A 19,419-nucleotide genomic window follows, 5' to 3' on the forward strand; every position below is an offset into this window, starting at 1 on the left:
GACTTTACCACAACCCCAATAATCTACTGTGTCCTCTGCTCATAGATTTTAGGAATTTTTTGTGCTTTATAAGATAGAGTAGGAGGTGTTAGTGGTTGCCATAGTCAAATATTTCTGTGGCCCAAAAGCAAAGAGCAAAAAAAGCAGTTCTACTTATGTATTAGAGAGTAGGTCGATGATGGCACCTTAGAATAAATCGCGCTTCCATTCAAACTAAGCCTCATCGCTTATCACAACCAAGTGGAAATACAAAGATTAGTTTGCTATGCTCCAAGTGCCTTTTCTGATTTCCATAATGCTCTGCGGCAGATACAGGGTTCAGTAAGTGATGCTACTGACTGTCATTAACATTGCAGGGTATGTATGTAAATCTGTAAGATATGCACCATGACTTATCCTGAAAAACTAGGTTGACTTACTGTCACTATTTGCCTTCACCGGCCCGGAGCCGAGCAAGAGCCCCGGGTGACTGTAAAACAGGTTACTGTTGCATTTAAATGACAAGTGACGGGAACAACAGCGGTATCAGATTATTGCTAATAGGGTCAACAGTTTCAGGCCTGCTTGTTATTGTGGTTAAGGATACCTATTGAAAGAGTAACATGAGAAACAAAATGGCTGATGGGACATAGGCCTATAACCAGAGGAATACATCTCAGCAACATTGTGGCTTAATCTTCACCTGCATAGACAGCTTCCTGGATGGGGGCATTGGAGAAGGTAGCCAACTGGGATATGTGCTTAACAGCCTAATTCTAGTCGGGATGGCAGCCAACTGAGAGAATGTAGACAGGAACAACTTTCATAAGTTCTAAGAGGTGGCAGAGGGAGATAGCTAAAGTGAGAGGAAGCAAAGCCTATGGCCGTCGGTGGGGGGAGTAGGAATATAAAAGGCCCTAAGGGGCCCTGCTTGATAAACAATATTAATGTTTCCGAAACACTAAGGGCCGATTCACTAAAGGTCGATAACGTTTATCGCATGCTTTTTGCATTAAAAATCACGCGATAATTAAGTACCGATTCATCATAGCCATTTTGCATGTGTTAATCCGCATATCGCATACGCAAAAAAACGCATCATCGCAAAGCGTTATTTACCTTGCATTGCACTAATTAGCGAATAGAAATAGTACTAACGCATGATTCACAAACACATATGAAGCATTAAACGCACAACATATTGCATTAGTCTGTGCGAATATTAACACCTACTTGGGGCAGGCGGTAATTATAGAAAAGTACAGTTCATGAGCTTTTGGCAACACAAGATGGAGTTTGCGGTGGGATTTAGTCTGTGTTGGCCCTAGAGTGACGCAGCCGCCAGTTTGCAGGGAAATGGTCATTTTCAGTACAGTAGTTTCAGAAAGTAACTGCTACGTGCGTAATATCGTGCGCTAATATGGTGTGTATGGCTAATATGGCATGCGATTTTTCGCACGCAGCATGCGTTAAAATATTGTGTATAATCGGTCATCGCGAGTTAAATAATGCAAAGAACATCGCTTCTTAATTATGACACGTGTCCTTTTAGTGAATCGTGCGTTAAGTCGCAAAAAATAAGAAGTGATTACATTTTTAACTCATGCTATAAATAGCGCTCGTTTTATCGACCTTTAGTGAATTGGCCCCTATGTCTTTCTGGAGTTTTAAGGGACCATAAAAAGATTTTGCTGTGGCGTCTAAAAATGTCTCTTTTTAATACTGGAACAATGAGGGGAAAAGGTGGTCACAGGTTGACAGACTGCAACGTGTTGGGGCATAGAAAGTCAAGTTTAAAGGGCATATGCAACTCGAGTTTAAGACCGCACAATATTAGGAACCAACACAGCTAAAGTGTGGGTACTGGAAAATACAGTGTTGGGGAACAAGCAGGCAGACACAGAATGGGGGACACTGGTATGGAGGGTAGCCAGCAGTTCACAGGTAACCACTTTCCACAGGACTCAATTTAAAGATGCCTAGGCTGGATTCCTCACACTTGCCTCCAGTCCCTGGGAAAGCATGTGGCCCACCTGTCTCAGCAATCTGACACTCCCTGCGGTGTCCCTTTGCTATTCTGACTAGGTCTCTTCTCACTGGCAGACCTCTGGCCCAAAGCCAATCAAACCCTCTCACTCGTCTATTCCTATCTACTTATGTCCCTATCTTGTGGAATATCTACTGTGAGAACTATTTCCTCTACCTTGCTCGTTGGAGCGATAGGCGGCCCATGCTAGCTAACCTAACTCAGACTCCTAGTGCCTGCTCCACGTTTCTCTTCCTCCTCTACTCAGCCTCCTCTACTCCCTTCCGTCTGGTCTTCTTCTCTTCCTGTGCCTAGGGCGGCAGAAACTTAGGGGTGGCATGCCGCCCCGCCGCAGGAAAATTTCGAGATTTTGCTCCCATACGGAGCAATAGGGACCTCGCCCCACTCCTCCATATGGGAGTTTAAACGTTTGCGTATGCACATGCGCGCTCGTGGGGGGAGGGATTGTGATCGCGCATGTGCGGGGGGGCGGTAGGGGGGGGCGCAGAATGGGGGGGCGCCCGGAATAGAAATGCCCCTAGTGCTTGGGGTTCAGTATTACACTTAAAGGAAAAGGAAAGCTCCTGAGGTATTTTATTGCAAATAAATTAGAATGCTATATATATTCTGCAGACTACTTTACCATACCTAAATATGGTTGGAAGATTTAAACTATGAGGTGAGACTGTCGAGGTTGGGGTTGTTTTCTCTGGAAAAGAGGCGCTTGAGAGGGGACATGATTACTCTGTACAAGTACATTAGAGGGGATTATAGGCAGTTGGGGGATGTTCTTTTTTCCCATAAAAACAATCAACGCACCAGAGGCCCCCCCTTTAGATTAGAGGAAAGGAGCTTCCATTTGAAGCAGCGTAGGTGGTTTTTCACGGTGAGGGCAGTGAGGTTGGGGAATGCCCTTCCTAGTGATGTGGTAATGGCAGATTCTGTTAATGCCTTTAAGAGGGGCCTGGATGAGTTCTTGATCAATCAGAATATCCAAGGCTATTGTGATACTAATATCTACAGTTAGTACTAGTGGTTGTATATATAGTTTATGTATGTGAGTGTATAGATTGGTAGGTGTGGGTTAGGTGTGCTGGGTTTACTTGGATGGGTTGAACTTGATGGACACTGGTCTTTTTTCAACCCTATGTAACTATGTAACTATGTATGTAAATAAACAGCCATAGAAACTCCCTTTTTGTTGAGGATAATAGCTGCCATTTTAGCTTGGTCTGACATCACAGGTAGCAGTGTGCATGCAGAGAACAGCTCTTAGCTTAGATTACAACAGAAAGTGGAGCTGAAGAGAGCAGAAGGGAGGGGGAGAGAGGAGCAAACTGAACAGGCTCATGCTGTGCCTTGAAGGATTTTTCTGAGAGCAGGAAGTCTGACACAGAAGATCATGTATACAGAATAGAAGGAAAGAAATGCAGTGTTTCTTTTCACTGAGGACTCAGCAGTAGTTATGTAAGTGTTTATGGTTGTATTTACATTTACATTTAGTTTTTACCTTTCCTTCTCCTTTAACTGTTTTCCCAAATATACTGCTATCTATAGGTTAAATAAACAACTAACTTCCTATCTAAAATAGTTTCCCACTGCCACCTACTGCCCATTTAAAGAAAAACATGTAATAACAATGCAAAACATAATCATTTGCACCCCCTTACACATTATATTTATATAGTAAATGAGCCCCAACTTAACCAAATCTAACTGACTGCAAATATTGACGGACTGGGAGAATCTTTACATCCTTTCTCCCATCTTTCACTTTGTATCCATGCAAATTTGGCCTGGAGGCACTGCTGTCTCAATTAATATTTCTGTATATTGTCATAACCTTGGATACAATAATAAATGCACCATTCACAGAGCCTGGAGTTATATGCGGCCCAGGAGGATCAACACTGGGAATTGCACTGTATTACAGTTTATTTTGCAAGTTCCAGGAATTTCCATTTATATATATAAATTAGGATCAAGGACTAAAACTGTTTTCTGGAAGGATCATGGGATTGAAGAAGTTCTTCTATAAGAGATACAATATGTGTTTATTATACTTATGAAATGGGAGAAGGGACGTGCAAGGGTTTAAACCCATATTGAGCTAATCTTCCAAAATCTCCATTTATACCACCAAGGGAAAGCCAGAGTAATTCTTCTTGTTCTCTAGCTGGATTCTGTCTGGCTCAAGGGAAATACAAGGAAATTCTAATTTAAAGGGGAAAGTAGATGATTAATAGCAAAGCCTTCAGGTCAAATGGTTAGCAGGGAACATCACAAGGAGATGCCACAGAGCAAAACCAGAACCAAGGATAGGCAAAAGTTCAGGATAAATTTGTTCTTAAACGTGTGATCTTACAAAATGTGTTGTGTAGTGGTTGTCCATTAAAAACAATACAGGTTTGAAAGCTTTTTTTTATGGAGCAGATTCTTGGCTTTCCCTTTCTACCCCTAGTTTCTGCCCTGACTTATAGCACAGGGGTCCTGGGTATAATTTCAGCCATGGCACTATCTGAAAGTAGTTTGTATGTTCATTTAGTGCTTGTGTTGGTTTTCTCTTACTGCTCTATACTCAGATATAATTGAAAATTGAAAACCACTCCAAAAAGTCTGCCTGGCATCCCATAATAATCTGAAGAGGAGGGGGACTTGTGGAAAATCCAGATACATGGGCTGCAATTATTGCATTTAATTCAAAATTAATCAGTTTATGTTTTGTACAGGAATGGACCTACACAAACACGTGGAATGCCCCACAGCACATTTGGATGAATGCATTCAGTGCACATAGATCGGAGCCATAGCAGCGATTACTGGTCTTAATGCGTTAGAAATCCAGCAATACTTTTCCAACCACACCCTTTGGTAAAGAACATACTTCTCTGGCAATACAGAATGCAGCACCTAATGTTCAGTACAGCCTCCTTTCTTCCCTGCCACTATCCCTCATTAATATAACACAAAGGAGCTAAAGACCTATTGCTATCAATGGATAAAATGTACTATTCTGTCTATGCGGACAGCAAATCCATCCTCTGTGTTGTGATAGCACCTGGAGAGGGTGCTGACTTACAGAGTATTTTAGTTCAATCCATAAATTCCCTGCACCATGAAGAACATTATGTGTTAAAAGTCAGAATACGCCAGAAATCAACAATGCCTACTGCTTGTTATATTCAACCCTAAATAAACTTGAAAAGGTACTTAGAATCTGAACATCCTTCCTGGAAAAGTAACTGGTTTTAATTGGTCTGATGTCGATTGGGTTCAGTGTAATTACATAGTAGCTGCCCATTATGTTCGATCCTCCGCTAAATAAAATGATGGTACATCTGCCAGCAGGGCTGCCATCAGAAACGTTGGGGCCCCGCACAAGTTAGTTATATGGGGCCCCCATGAACAAGTGTGCAGTACCAAAATGTTGGCCACATCCCTTGTGTGTGCAGTATAAACAGCTGATGTTACTCTATAATTAGCAGTTCATATAAAGAGTTCCTTTGATTAATGTGCTAATAAGTCATTCAGTTTATAAGGAGTCAGTTTGCCCTAAGTTTAACCCCTTCCCACCTACCTGCCCCTGCTCTGTGCTGTTATCACTTGATTGATTTTTGCACAAGTTACGTAAACTGCACAAGCTTAGGGACCCAATGATCCTGCTGTGAGGCCCAATAACTAGTTAGTAGTAGGTAATAAAAATAGTAAAAATAATTATTGTTATTATAAGTCAGTATTTTAATTGGGGGGGTGAGTGGAATATATATACGTAAGTTACATAAGTTTATGTAAAGTTATGTAAGTTAGTAATGTTACATTACGTTATGTAAATTGTGTAAGCGTAGGGGCCCAATGGTGATGCTGTGCGGCCCAATAACCAGGCATTCCCTGCTGCAAAGTTCATGTAGAAGATGCTTATATCATTTAGTAAATAGCTCCCAATATAAACAGCTGATGTTATTCTTTAATAAGCAGTTCATATAAATAGTTAAAATAAATAATTAATGTGCTAATAAGTCAGTCAGTTCATTGGGGGCAGAGGAATTTACCTTAAGTTTTTTAATTCATTGGTGGTTATTGGAGTTTGTCCCTGCAAAGCTTCTCTGCATCGTCTTTAGCTTGATACGCAAGTTACTTAACTTTCTAGCCTAGTTATGTAGTTTTCTAGACATTTTTTGTGGAAGTTATGTAAATTGCATTAGTTTTGGAGTATCTTTATGCGTAATTGATGCAATTTGTGTAACTTTCGCAACGCGGCCGGGCCTCCTTGCGAAAGAAGATTTTCCCAGGGGCCCCACACAATTGGACCCCCTCTCCCCCCTGATGGCGGCCCTGGCTGCCAGTACAGTGAAATTATTTTTAGAATAGCACTGTGGGTCAGTTACCTTACATGAGCTAAGCTCCTCTGAACTGGTGCTATTTATTCCCTTGTTTTCAAGCCAATTTAGTTTTTTACAGGAAGGGAGAGTATCTTGGCTGCGCTAGAGCCAACAGTGTGACCCTCCCCTCTTTCATGATAGTTCCCTACTCAAACTTTCCATTCTCAATCAGTTCTTTCCCTTTAGCAGAAATGAATATACATGGTGGGATGTCTCCTGTACATGACATGCTTCAAACTGGAATTCACTGTACATGTGCCCGCTTGGTGGGGAAGCCAGTAATGCGCGTAGTGGTGCCACGTTGAAAGTCTATATCAAAAATGTCCCTGGCCCTCGTCAGCCACTGTAAAATGCTGGATGTATTTATTTCCTGTTATTTATATTGTGCTGCCACATTTCTGCAGTGTTTTACAGAGATTGCACATCATCAGCCCATGCCCCAGAGGTAGGGCTGCCAACTGGCAGGTATTTGTGCAGCGCAGCCTGTAATCACTAGCTAGTGCTACAATTTTACCAGCAATATCATTCCTGGTAAATCTGTAATACCCTATAAATTCCTCCCTTCCATGACCCCCTTCACTGCCTAATTATCCCCTATAAGGACAAACCTGCCCGTGCCCCGCCCAGTCCATATATTTCCCTACCCTGTGATGTCATCAACCCGCCTCATGTGATCCAAAGGCCAGTATTATTCTACAAAAAGGTGGCAACCCTACCCATAGGAGCTTACAGTCTAATGTCCCTATAACATTCATACACACACTATGGTCAGTTTAGTTAGAAGCCAATTAAGTAGCCGAATGAATAGAATGTTTTTTTCTGTGGTAAGTTCTAATCTCACATTCTGATTAATCTGCCCCTAAGGCTTTAAAAAAAAATCCATTGAGCCTCCATATATCTTGTCAGGAAATCAAAGTATAGTGGTTGCTTCCACCCGCGTAACAGGCCAGTCACATGTTAATCCCCCTATATATAAGGCAGCCTGGATTTTGGAGTTCAAGACATCCTACAGACCAGGGTAACATTGGATTCTTTGGACTATATTCCAGTGAAATGACTATTTCAGTCAGGTGTGATTTGATCAACTATAGGGGATAATTATTATTATTATTATTAACATGTATTTATGAAGCGCCAACATATTCTGCAGTGCTGTATAATAAATGGGTTGAACATGCAGAATTACAAGAAAGCAACCCAGAAACAATACAGGTGGTAAAGATGGCCCTGCCCAAAGATCTTACTGCCTATAATAAAATTTTTTTTTGCATTTCTTTGTTTGGGTGCAACCAACTTTGCAAAAGGAGTTGCTAGAATTAGCCTATAGCCAATCAGGCCTTACTGCCAAATACATTGTAAACAAAAATAAAATATATATATAGATTACTACTATACACTGTCTAATTAAGGGAATTAGGGACTTTGCAGGTATCAATATCCTCAAGAACTGATCCCCAGACTGTTCTAGTCAGGTTCTCAGCAGTGACCTATGTAGTATAAGAGATGTGACTTTGGAAATAGAATTCATGGCTGCCTATTGCCCACATTCTGAAGGCCTCTTGTTGAAGCTACTCAGTAAAGTGATGGAGCATTCAGTAGCTAGAATTTAGAATTGCTGTTGCAGCCTTCTGTGTGCGTTATTGACTGACACCTATTATGTATTGTCTTATTGAGTGAATGGCTATGCGCATATTAAAGTAAAACACTGGGTGCGAGTAATGAGGTGCACTACATTAAGCTATTGATTGGCATTTGCAAGTGAAAAAGCTCTTTCCAGTTTCTTCCAGTTCAACCCATAGCATTTAACTCTTTTCAAGTTGCTTCTCTCAGCAGGTGGAGCCTTCACAATGTTACAGTATAATAGAGATATCTGGACACAGGATGACACCAATGGACTTTTTGCTTGTCTCCTGTATTTGCTATTGCAGCTCTCAAGCTTGTACCATACAGGAAAATGTACTGTACAACATAGAAGCCATGAACCCACTTTACTATCCTACTGAGTAATACAAGTCGTTCGCAACACACAAGAGCTAGTTTAACCAGAAGCCAATTAACCATCCTGTATGTTATTGGAGTGGGGGACACAAAATATACCCACCTACTACTATACTATCCAACAGTCACAGTCCCTTCTCAGAGGCTATTATCCCACTGCTACTATAGGCACCATCTCTCCCTACTATACCTGCTATCCCACAGCCACAGTCCCTTCCCAGAGGCTATTATCCCCCCACTGCTACTATAGGCACCATCTCTCCCTACTATACCTGCTATACCACAGCCACAGTCCCTTCCCAGAGGCTATTATCCCCCCACTGCTACTATAGGCACCATCTCTCCCTACTATACCTGCTATCCCACAGCCCCAGTCCCTTCCCAGAGACTATTATCCCCCCACTGCTACTATAGGCACCCTCTCTCCCTACTATACCTGCTATCCCACAGGCACAGTCCCTTCCCAGAGGCTATTATCCCTCTGCTACTATAGGCACCCTCTCTCCCTACTATACCTGCTATCCCACAGCCACAGTCCCTTCCCAGGGGCTATTATCCCCCCACTGCTACTATAGGCACCATCTCTCCCTACTATACCTGCTATCCCACAGCCCCAGTCCCTTCCCAGAGGCTATTATCCCCCCACTGCTACTATAGGCACCATCTCTCCCTACTATACCTGCTATCCCACAGCCACAGTCCCTTCCCAGAGGCTATTATCCCCCCAATGCTACTATAGGCACCATCTCTCCCTACTATACCTGCTATCCCACAGGCACAGTCCCTTCCCAGAGGCTATTATCCCACTGCTACTATAGGCACCATCTCTCCCTACTATACCTGCTATCCCACAGCCCCAGTCCCTTCCCAGAGGCTATTATCCCCCCACTGCTACTATAGGCACCATCTCTCCCTACTATACCTGCTATCCCACAGCCACAGTCCCTTCCCAGAGGCTATTATCCCCCCACTGCTACTATAGGCACCATCTCTCCCTACTATACCTGCTATCCCACAGCCCCAGTCCCTTCCCAGAGGCTATTATCCCCCCACTGCTACTATAGGCACCATCTCTCCCTACTATACCTGCTATCCCACAGCCCCAGTGCCTTCCCAGAGGCTATTATCCCACTGCTACTATAGGCACCATCTCTCCCTACTATACCTGCTATCCCACAGCCCCAGTCCCTTCCCAGAGGCTATTATCCCACTGCTACTATAGGCACCATCTCTCCCTACTATACCTGCTATCCCACAGCCACAGTCCCTTCCCAGAGGCTATTATCCCACTGCTACTATAGGCACCCTCTCTCCCTACTATTCTTGCTACCCCACAGCCACAGCCCCTTCCCAGAGGCTATTATCCCCCCACTGCTACTATAGGCACCATCTCTCCCTACTATACCTGCTATCCCACAGCCCCAGTGCCTTCCCAGGGGCTATTATCCCACTGCTACTATAGGCACCATCTCTCCCTACTATACCTGCTATCCCACAGCCACAGTCCCTTCCCAGAGGCTATTATCCCACTGCTACTATAGGCACCATCTCTCCCTACTATACCTGCTATCCCACAACCACAGTCCCTTCCCAGAGACTATTATCCCCCCACTGCTACTATAGGCACCATCTCTCCCTACTATACCTGCTATCCCACAGCCCCAGTCCCTTCCCAGAGGCTATTATCCCCACTGCTACTATAGGCACCATCTCTCCCTACTATACCTGCTATCCCACAGCCCCAGTCCCTTCCCAGAGGCTATTATCCCCCCCACTGCTACTATAGGCACCATCTCTCCCTACTATACCTGCTATCCCACAGCCACAGTCCCTTCCCAGAGACTATTATCCCCCCACTGCTACTATAAGCACCATCTCTCCCTACTATACCTGCTATCCCACAGCCCCAGTCCCTTCCCAGAGGCTATTATGCCCCCACTGCTACTATAGGCACCATCTCTCCCTACTATACCTGCTATCCCACAGCCCCAGTCCCTTCCCAGAGGCTATTATCCCACTGCTATTAAAAGTAACATCTTTCCCTGCTATAGCTGCTACATCACATTTGGGAGCCCTTGCTATGCGCAGGGTCAGTGGCAGTTACTCCTGCACAAAATGCTTAAATAAAGCTTTGACAATAATCAGCAGCTGGAAATGTGTTTTGTGTTTGTTGATACTAATTTGGGAAACATTCACCTATTTACTTGATTCTGTGGTACACTGTGTGATTATGGAAACCTTCTTGACAGATTGGTACAATGTTGTGACATTTCCTTCTCTGACGCATAACAGAAATGGCGCACAATTCTGGTTTCATTGTTTGTACACAGGAAATAATAATTACTAGGCGGAAAGAACTAATCCGTACACCATCTTGCACAGGAAATTAAAGGACAAGTAAAGTCTACTAAAGAGTTAATCTCATTTCACGGGCATACCTCCAGTGGTGTCATCTGTGCATTTAAGTCCTCTCTATTTCAAGCCCTTTTTGGATCATAAACCTCATTGTGGATAAAACCACTGAGATAACTAATAGAAATATCCATAATCCACCACTTTCTCACAAAGACCAAGATACAGGAGCATGCATTTGTGAGTGCGCTCGTGCACAGGTTCATTTACTTTTATGATAGAACTCAGAATTCTGTGACACGCTTCGGTTAGGGGGCGGTTTAATCCTTGCTCTTGCGCATAGCGTTCCACACAGCCATCTTGTTGAAGTCACACACAGATGAAGTCACACACAGATGAAGTCACACACAGATGAAGTCACACACAGATGAAGTCACACATAGATGAAGTCACATACAGATGAAGTCAGCTCTTGGTGCATGTCTTGCATTTAAGTAGTACTGTGGCGCCTGTTGCAGTAGTGCTGCATAGCAATAAACATGAACAAACATTTCCTAAAATAAAAGGGCTTTATGATTATTGTATGCAGCACTACTGGCACTAGAAGGCACCCTCTATAGCAGCCCAGATGGTTTCCAAGGCATTATGGTTGAGACAGCCATGTGGATCAGGGCTGGCAGCTTTTAATCCTTCTGTGTGTGAGTTGATCAAGACTTTAGCTCCTTTTAGCCCTTCTCGCCCCAACCAATTTGGTTCTTCTGCTGTGCCCCTCTTCGGCGAAGCCTTAGGGTCATGTCATTGGGATGTTCATGAATTACCATGGGTAAAACGTATGAATCACATAACTGAGCAAGTTTGATTTTAAAAGCATTTTCAATCAATGAAACAACTACATTTCTTTTTCAAATTTGTGTTCTACATACAAACAAAAAACTTTTTTCTTTCCTATTTTTATTCATGTTCTTTATTCTTCCAGTCTCTTCTCTGTGCATATTATCATCTGTCATCCCTCTTTCTCAATGAGCAGGAGGGCCAAATACCTGACCTCACCAAGAGTTTTTCCCCTATTCTTCTGGGCCAGTCCGACCCTAGTTGTGAGTTGCATTTGGAAGGTGGCCATACACGTTCAGATTTTAGTCTTGTTCCAACGAACATTCAATTGTACGTTTAAATGCAACGATCTAATACTAACATTCAGACTGAGATAAAGCCGAGGATAAAGCCCTAGCAATACAAATCAGAGTATGTTCTGAACATTTAATAGTTTGCAGACACCAATCGTACGAAACTGACTTCTATTGTAGGTCCCCCAAGGATATTGTCAGACACACAATAAATGCACAGATTTTATCGTTCTGACCAAAATTTTCTAATCTGTCCTATTGACTAAACGGCTAATTGCCATGGTACAAACATTATCAGGACAGTAAATATATATATATATATATATATATATATATATATATATATATATATATGTATATATATATAAGTCTTCAGGTAATAGGGAGTTGAGATATTTTGGTGCTTGCAGTTCTTCATGGAATGCCGTTATTTAGGTTTCTATTTGGATTATGGACCATACTTTAGTTAAGGTTCTCCTATGCTCTTTCTGTATTCTGGAACCAGCTTTATTCAAGGTTCTCCTATGTTTCTTTTATATTGTAGAACCAGCCTTGGCTTACGTTTAGTTATACAGTGACTCAGTTACTCACCGATCTCCACTTCTCTTTGCTGATCACTCCACTTCTATTGTATCCCCCTCATTTGCACCAGAGGCATTTCTGCCTCCCCCCTAGTTCCAGTCTAACCATATTGGTAGAGTTAACATCCCTGTTAACTGAATCCTAACTGTATAGTATCTTACAGATGGGTCTATTTATTTTGTATGTTTTATGAATTAACATTTCTATGTTGTCTCTTTTCTAAGTTGTAGCTAAAACATTTGATCTGGTTGTCAGGGTCACTCATTCTTATCCCCCTATCCGTTGTTTCTATTTGAACTTTAAAGGCAAGCAACCCTGTCTAATTCCATTAATAAATACACGGGCAGCTATAGTCACTAAGCTCTTTTGCTTGTCAGCTAAATTTATTGACATATCCAAAAAAGAGCTGAGAGCAAAACCTCTCAAATGCACTTGTGTTTATAATCGTGCCACAGGAAGTCTGTATAACCAACACATCTACCAAAAGATTTGGTGCTTATTTACTGACTCTGTCACTAATTAGCAGCAGAGCAGTTACCTGTAGCAATCAATTAGCAATCAATTTTGCTCAGTCTACTACAAGCTAAAAAATAAAAGCAGAGATCTGATCACTGTGAAAAGTAAAGGTGGCCATATATGGGCTAATACGCTGCCCAAAGTATGGATTATGTTCAACTGCATACCTGGCTGAAACTTCTGCCCAGTGGCAACCCTAGATGCACAACTCTTCTGATGTGTCTCCAGAGGCTTGATATATGATAAAACCACTGGCCTGAAGGTGGGTGGCCAAACTGGGCAGGGATCCAAATGACTGGATAGGATCTAGCCTTGTATGCTCAGCTTAAGAGGCAGTTGTGTGGTTTATTACTGGTAATATCTCTTCAATCATTCAGTCCCAGAGGGTTTTGGCTCTGATGAAATCACACAAGCGTCAGACAGAGCCTTAATCAATACAAAAGCACCAAATATGAGCCCCACACCAAATTAGTAAGCAATCAGCAGCGAATCAGAATGAGTTGTGATGGAAAATCAGAAATGGTACCCTTGAGAATAATCAGAAGCAGGGCATTTATTAGTCATGTCCCACTCACAGAATAAATAGGGATACCTACTACGGGTAAGTTGGATGACTAAAGAAACAGGAACAGTCATTAATAACTATTAAGGTTTCTCTATAAGAATTTACATATATATATATATATATATATATACAATAAATATATATATATATATATAACAGTCCTAAAGGCAGGCACTCACGATAATGATGATTACTCGATGTCTGGGTGCAGTCCTCCAAATCACCAAATGAATACTCAAACAAACTGGCCGCTTCGCTCAGGACTTGAATAAACTTGAAGAATAATAAAATATTTCTATTTGACGTATAACAAAGCTGATGTTTCAGTTGATTTGTTACTGGGACAACAGCCGAAACGTCAGCTTTGTTATACTTCAAATAGAAATATTTTATTCTTCATAAGTCCTGAGAGAAGCAGTCCATTTGTTCGAGTATATATATATATTAATACATTTATTTGACATTACTTCTGCTCAGCGACCTTATAAAACTTGACTGATGTTGCATTTTCCTCTCAAGACAAGTGGGGAAACCATTCGCATTCATCCCTTCCTTATTAAGAGTCAGGAGTATTGTAGGAGAAGACATTCAAACAAATGAAATTGCCTTCCCTATGCTCTTCAGGATGCATGGCAAATCTACTCAAGCACTTACATAATATATACAGTGCTCCAACATGCTCTTTTACAGATAAGCCTGTGTGATTGTACTTTTAAATGACCCCTTAAATTATCATATCCCGTAGCCTCAGGCTGCTTCTCACTGCATACTTTGTAGCGGTGCATTTTTTTTTTTTTATAATTCATGACAGCTGTCTCTTTGGTGTTACTCACAGTAGTAAAATTGCAGTAAGTGGAGTTTCAGGTTCTTTGAACAGAGATCAAATGAAAGAAAATAACTGCTGTCCTTGCTACACTGCATGGCATTTGTAGCCACACGCACCACCCTGCAGATTGTAGTTGACCAGTGTGACCAGGTCTATAACGGAAATTGAACCCCAAACAGGATCGATTTTATTTGCAGCAAACTAACTCCCATATGTAATAAAAGTCACTGGGGCTCATGTATTACCACTGGGCTAATTTGCCCATTTTTCTGCCAGCTGCATGTAGAACTATTTGATTGGTTGCCATAGGTTACTGCCCATGGGCAAATTTGCCCAGTGTTGATAAATGACCCCCACTAAGTTTGCCCAGGAGCAGTAGCCCATAGCAGCCAATAAAATGTTTGCTTTTTTAACACTGGCCAGAAAATTCTACCTGCTGAGTGGTTGCTATGGCTTACTGCTCCTGGGCAAACCTGGTGCCTTTATTACATGGCCTGTATGTGTGATTCTTTAGCTTTTCAACCTTAACAGGATTTTTGAGGGTGAGGCACCCTTACCGTAACCCTGAGATAGGAAAAAATAGCCCTTAGGATCATTTAAAGGAGATGTTCACCTGAAAAGAATTTACAATGAATAGTTACTTTTTATGGTTTGTTTCCTGTTCTGCAGCTCTCAGGTTGGGCTTTACAGTGGTATCAATAACAATAACACTAAATAAATACAAACAAATGCATGAATGGGGGCATGTGTAAGGTTGCTAAGGTTTATAAAGGTCCATTTGGATACGGACCAGTGCTAAAAAATAGAGCAATGCTACAGTCCAGACCATGATTGTGGCTTCTTGGCCAATGATTTAGTCCAAAACAGCAATAAATGGCAATTAACTGGCTGGCTAGCTAGAAACTCTGAATAGCTCAAAATGAGAAGATCACAATGGACTGCTGATGCCATGCTTATACTGATTCAGTTGTTGGTTAGGAGGCCAAATGATCAGCCCCATTTGGTTCATGACCTGGGTGTCTAAATAAGCCGAAGATCTGCTCCCCAAATGAGTGGAATTAGCTTTAAATGGGCCCATTAACTGTTAGATAGATTTTTGTTGAAAGGATAACTGTTAAATCAGCTTCATCATCTTGTGATGATGAATAATGTTAGAACTAGTGGCTACTAAAGCAAATAAAGTGCTGTCTTGTATAAAAAAGGGCATTGACTCAAGGGATGAGAACATATTTTTGCCTCTTTATAGGTCCCTGGTAAGGCCTCACCTTGAGTATGCAGTGCAGTTTTGGGCTCCAGTCCTTAAGAAGGATATTAATGAGCTGGAGAGAGTGCAGAGACGTGCAACTAAACTGGTAAAGGGGATGGAAGATTTAAACTATGAGGTGAGACTGTCAGGGTTGGGGTTGTTTTCTCTGGAAAAGAGACGCGAGGGGACATGATTACTCTGTACAAGTACATTAGAGGGGATTATAGGCAGATGGGGGGGGTTCTTTTTTCCCATAAAAACAATCAGTGCACCAGAGGTCACCCCTTTAGATTAGAGGAACAGAGCTTCCATTTGAAGCAGCGTAGGGGGTTTTCACAGTGAGGGCAGTGAGGTTGGGGAATGCCCTTCCTAGAGATGTGGTAATGGCAGATTCTGTTAATGCCTATAAGAGGGGCCTGGATGAGTTCTTGAACAATCAGAATATCCAAGGCTATTGTGATACTAATATCTACAGTTAGTGTTAGTGGTTGTATTTATAGTTTATGTATGTGGGTGTATAGATTGGTAGGTGTGGGTTGTGAGTGCTGGGATTACTTGGATGGGTTGAACTTGATGGACTCTGGTCTTTTTTCAACCCTATGTAACTATAGGAAATCAATTCACATGATTTCTTTTTTTTTTTTACTGTAACTCTTAACAGCATATTATTATTATCCATTAATTATATAGCACCAATATATTTTGCAGATTTTTTACAATGATTATACATTGTTCACATAACATACAGGTTTCAAATCCAAGGTCCCTATTACATTTACATACACATTGGGGTCTGTTTCATCAAGACCCATTTAACCTGCCTGTATTACTTTGGAGTGTGGGTGGAAACACACACATTATAATTATTATCCTTTATGTATTAACCTGCCTGTATGTTTGGTGTGATATCCCACAGCCACAGTCCCTTCCCAGAGGCTATTATCCCACTGCTACTATAGGCACCATCTCTCCCTACTATACCTGCTATCCCACAGCCCCAGTCCCTTCCCAGAGGCTATTATCCCCCCACTGTTACTATAGGCACCATCTCTCCCTACTATACCTGCTATCCCACAGCCACAGTCCCTTCCCAGAGGCTATTATCCCCCCACTGCTACTATAGGCACCATCTCTCCCTACTATACCTGCTATCCCACAGTCCATTCCCAGAGGCTATTATCCCCCCACTGCTACTATAGGCACCATCACTCCCTACTATACCTGCTATCCCACAGCCACACTCCCTTCCCAGAGGCTATTATCCCACTTCTACTATAGGCACCATCACTCCCTACTATACCTGCTATCCCACAGCCCCAGTCCCTTCCCAGAGGCTATTATCCCCCCACTGCTACTATAGGCACCATCTCTCCCTACTATACCTGCTATCCCACAGCCCTAGTCCCTTCCCAGAGGCTATTATCCCCCCACTGCTACTATAGGCACCATCTCTCCCTAATATACCTGCTATCCCACAGCCCCAGTCCCTTCCCAGAGGCTATTATCCCCCCACTGCTACTATAGGCACCATCTCTCCCTACTATACCTGCTATCCCACAGCCCCAGTCCCTTCCCAGAGGCTATTATCCCCCCACTGCTACTATAGGCACCATCTCTCCCTACTATACCTGCTATCCCACAGCCCCAGTCCCTTCCCAGAGGCTATTATCCCCCCACTGCTACTATAGGCACCATCTCTCCCTACTATACCTGCTATCCCACAGCCCCAGTCCCTTCCCAGAGGCTATTATCCCCCCACTGCTACTATAGGCACCATCTCTCCCTACTATACCTGCTATCCCACAGCCACAGTCCCTTCCCAGAGGCTATTATCCCCCCACTGCTACTATAGGCACCATCTCTCCCTACTATACCTGCTATCCCACAGCCACAGTCCCTTCCCAGAGGCTATTATCCCCCCACTGCTAATATAGGCACCCTCTCTCCCTACTATACCTGCTATCCCACAGCCACAGTCCTTTCCTAGAGGCTTATATCCCCACTACTATGCCTGTTATAGGTCTAAACAAAACTTAACATTTTAAAGTTTTAAACTGCCCAGTTATGATGAGATATGACCCTTTGCTGCATAAGCCAATCTACTTATACTTATTGTGTAATGGAATTGTGCAATTTATTTAGTTATAATCTTTGATTATTTTATCTTTAAACACTATAAAAACAAGAAAAACTACCAGATTCATTACTAAACATCTGAATAGATTTCTCTCTTTAGTACAAGAATGTATTGATTCCCTTCTGTACAGAGAATAGTTTTTTGGGATTATTGATTGCACTGTCAAAATCCTCCCCCCTCCCCAACACAAGTACATTATCGGGGCTCATAGCACAATTCTGCCATTCACTTATATTGGGTCGGAGGCAATTAATTTGAAAAATGGAAAGAGTGAGTCAGCTGATTACCATAAAAACCTGTTCAATTACTTAAGCAGGGTGGCTTATGCATTGCGTGACAGTTGTCACAATATTCCCGCTGTGCTGCCTAATTTCGCCATTGCTCAAGCTGTTTTTTTTTTTTTGACAGAAAATCCCTGACCTTTAGCTGATAAGTCTATTTTCTCTTTTGCCCCCTCCTCTGCTCAAACTGCACGTGGGGCTTAAGTGAGCAAAGATCTTTGGATCTTTGTAGATTGTAAGCTCTTTTGGGCAGGGCTCTCTTCATCTCTTGTATCGGTTATTGATTGCTTTATATCTTACTCTGTATGTCCAATGTATGAAACCTACTTATTGTACAGCGCTGCGGAATATGTTGGCGCTTTATAAATAAATATTAATAATAATGTTAATAATCTTTCCTGAGAACCACTTTTAATTATTACAAATGAATGAAACCTGCAGAAATAAAATGCAATAAAACCCATTGACCTGGCTAGTAAACAACATTATCCCACTTACCTTGCTAGCAGAATCTTCTCTATCCAGGCATCTGTCAGCTGGTTTAATATTATTAGGATCTTTCTATTAGGAAATCCAAAATGTCAAGTGCAGGAGTAGAGAGCTGGCATGGCAGGGCTACATTCCAATGGCTAATTCTGCAGCCGGGAGAATCACATCAGAAGAAGGACAATGTGGGAAGGCAATAGGGACCCAGCCATCAGCCTGGACTGCTGGAGTTGTATGTTTGGCAGGAGAGTGGGGCTAATAGTTGTGCACTCTGCAGGGTGGAGGTAGGAGGAGAAGGGAAGGGTGGGTGTTACACACACACACACACACACACACACACACACACGGGTTGGCAAACATCTCACACACTAAAAGCAAAAGAAACTCAGCACTTGATTTCAGCTGCAGTCCATAGCCTTTGGCACTTTGTTTAGCAGGAAAAACATGTACATAATATGAAGGCTGGGGAAACGTATGCAACAGGACATATTTATCCATCTGTTTTGTGCTGGTCCTTTAAGTGTACCATAATCAGACCTCTCTGCAGCAATGAGAAGTGTTAGGGACAGGGAACCTACGTAAACAGATTCGGATTTCAGCCTGTCAGCGGATGCCATATGAATGCCTGCCTAGCAGCAGGGTATATCCCTGATAATTAGCTCATTAATCAGCTCTAGAGGTAGGAAATTAATGGCAAAAAATAAACTAAAGAGGGGATGTTTTTAGGTGGTTAGTTGTGGAACATGTCAATCATTTCTGCACGCAGCATTCATTATGCTGATGTGCAACTGATGAAGCCCCATAGGACTATGGCACGGCAGGGGCAATTTTATTGCTGAAATGATCTTGCAGCAGTCACCGATCTCCCCCCAACAAACAACTTTCGCCATGTGTCCCATAGTAAAACATAGAAAATGTTCTA

General features: G+C 42.4%; 1 protein-coding gene across 1 annotated transcript in view; it reads right to left on the reverse strand.

The window, feature by feature from the left end:
• avpr2 (arginine vasopressin receptor 2 (nephrogenic diabetes insipidus)) overlaps nucleotides 1-18,854 on the reverse strand; it is a 47,632-nt gene extending 28,778 nt beyond the window's left edge. Inside the window, exon 1 of the mRNA XM_004916721.4 lies at nucleotides 18,510-18,854. The gene's annotated coding sequence lies outside the window, so the exon portion shown is untranslated. The remainder of the gene's footprint in view (nucleotides 1-18,509) is intronic.
• Between the last annotated feature and the right edge of the window lie 565 nt (nucleotides 18,855-19,419).

Source organism: Xenopus tropicalis, chromosome 8, assembly GCF_000004195.4.
Source record: "Xenopus tropicalis strain Nigerian chromosome 8, UCB_Xtro_10.0, whole genome shotgun sequence".
NCBI lineage: Eukaryota > Metazoa > Chordata > Amphibia > Anura > Pipidae > Xenopus > Xenopus tropicalis.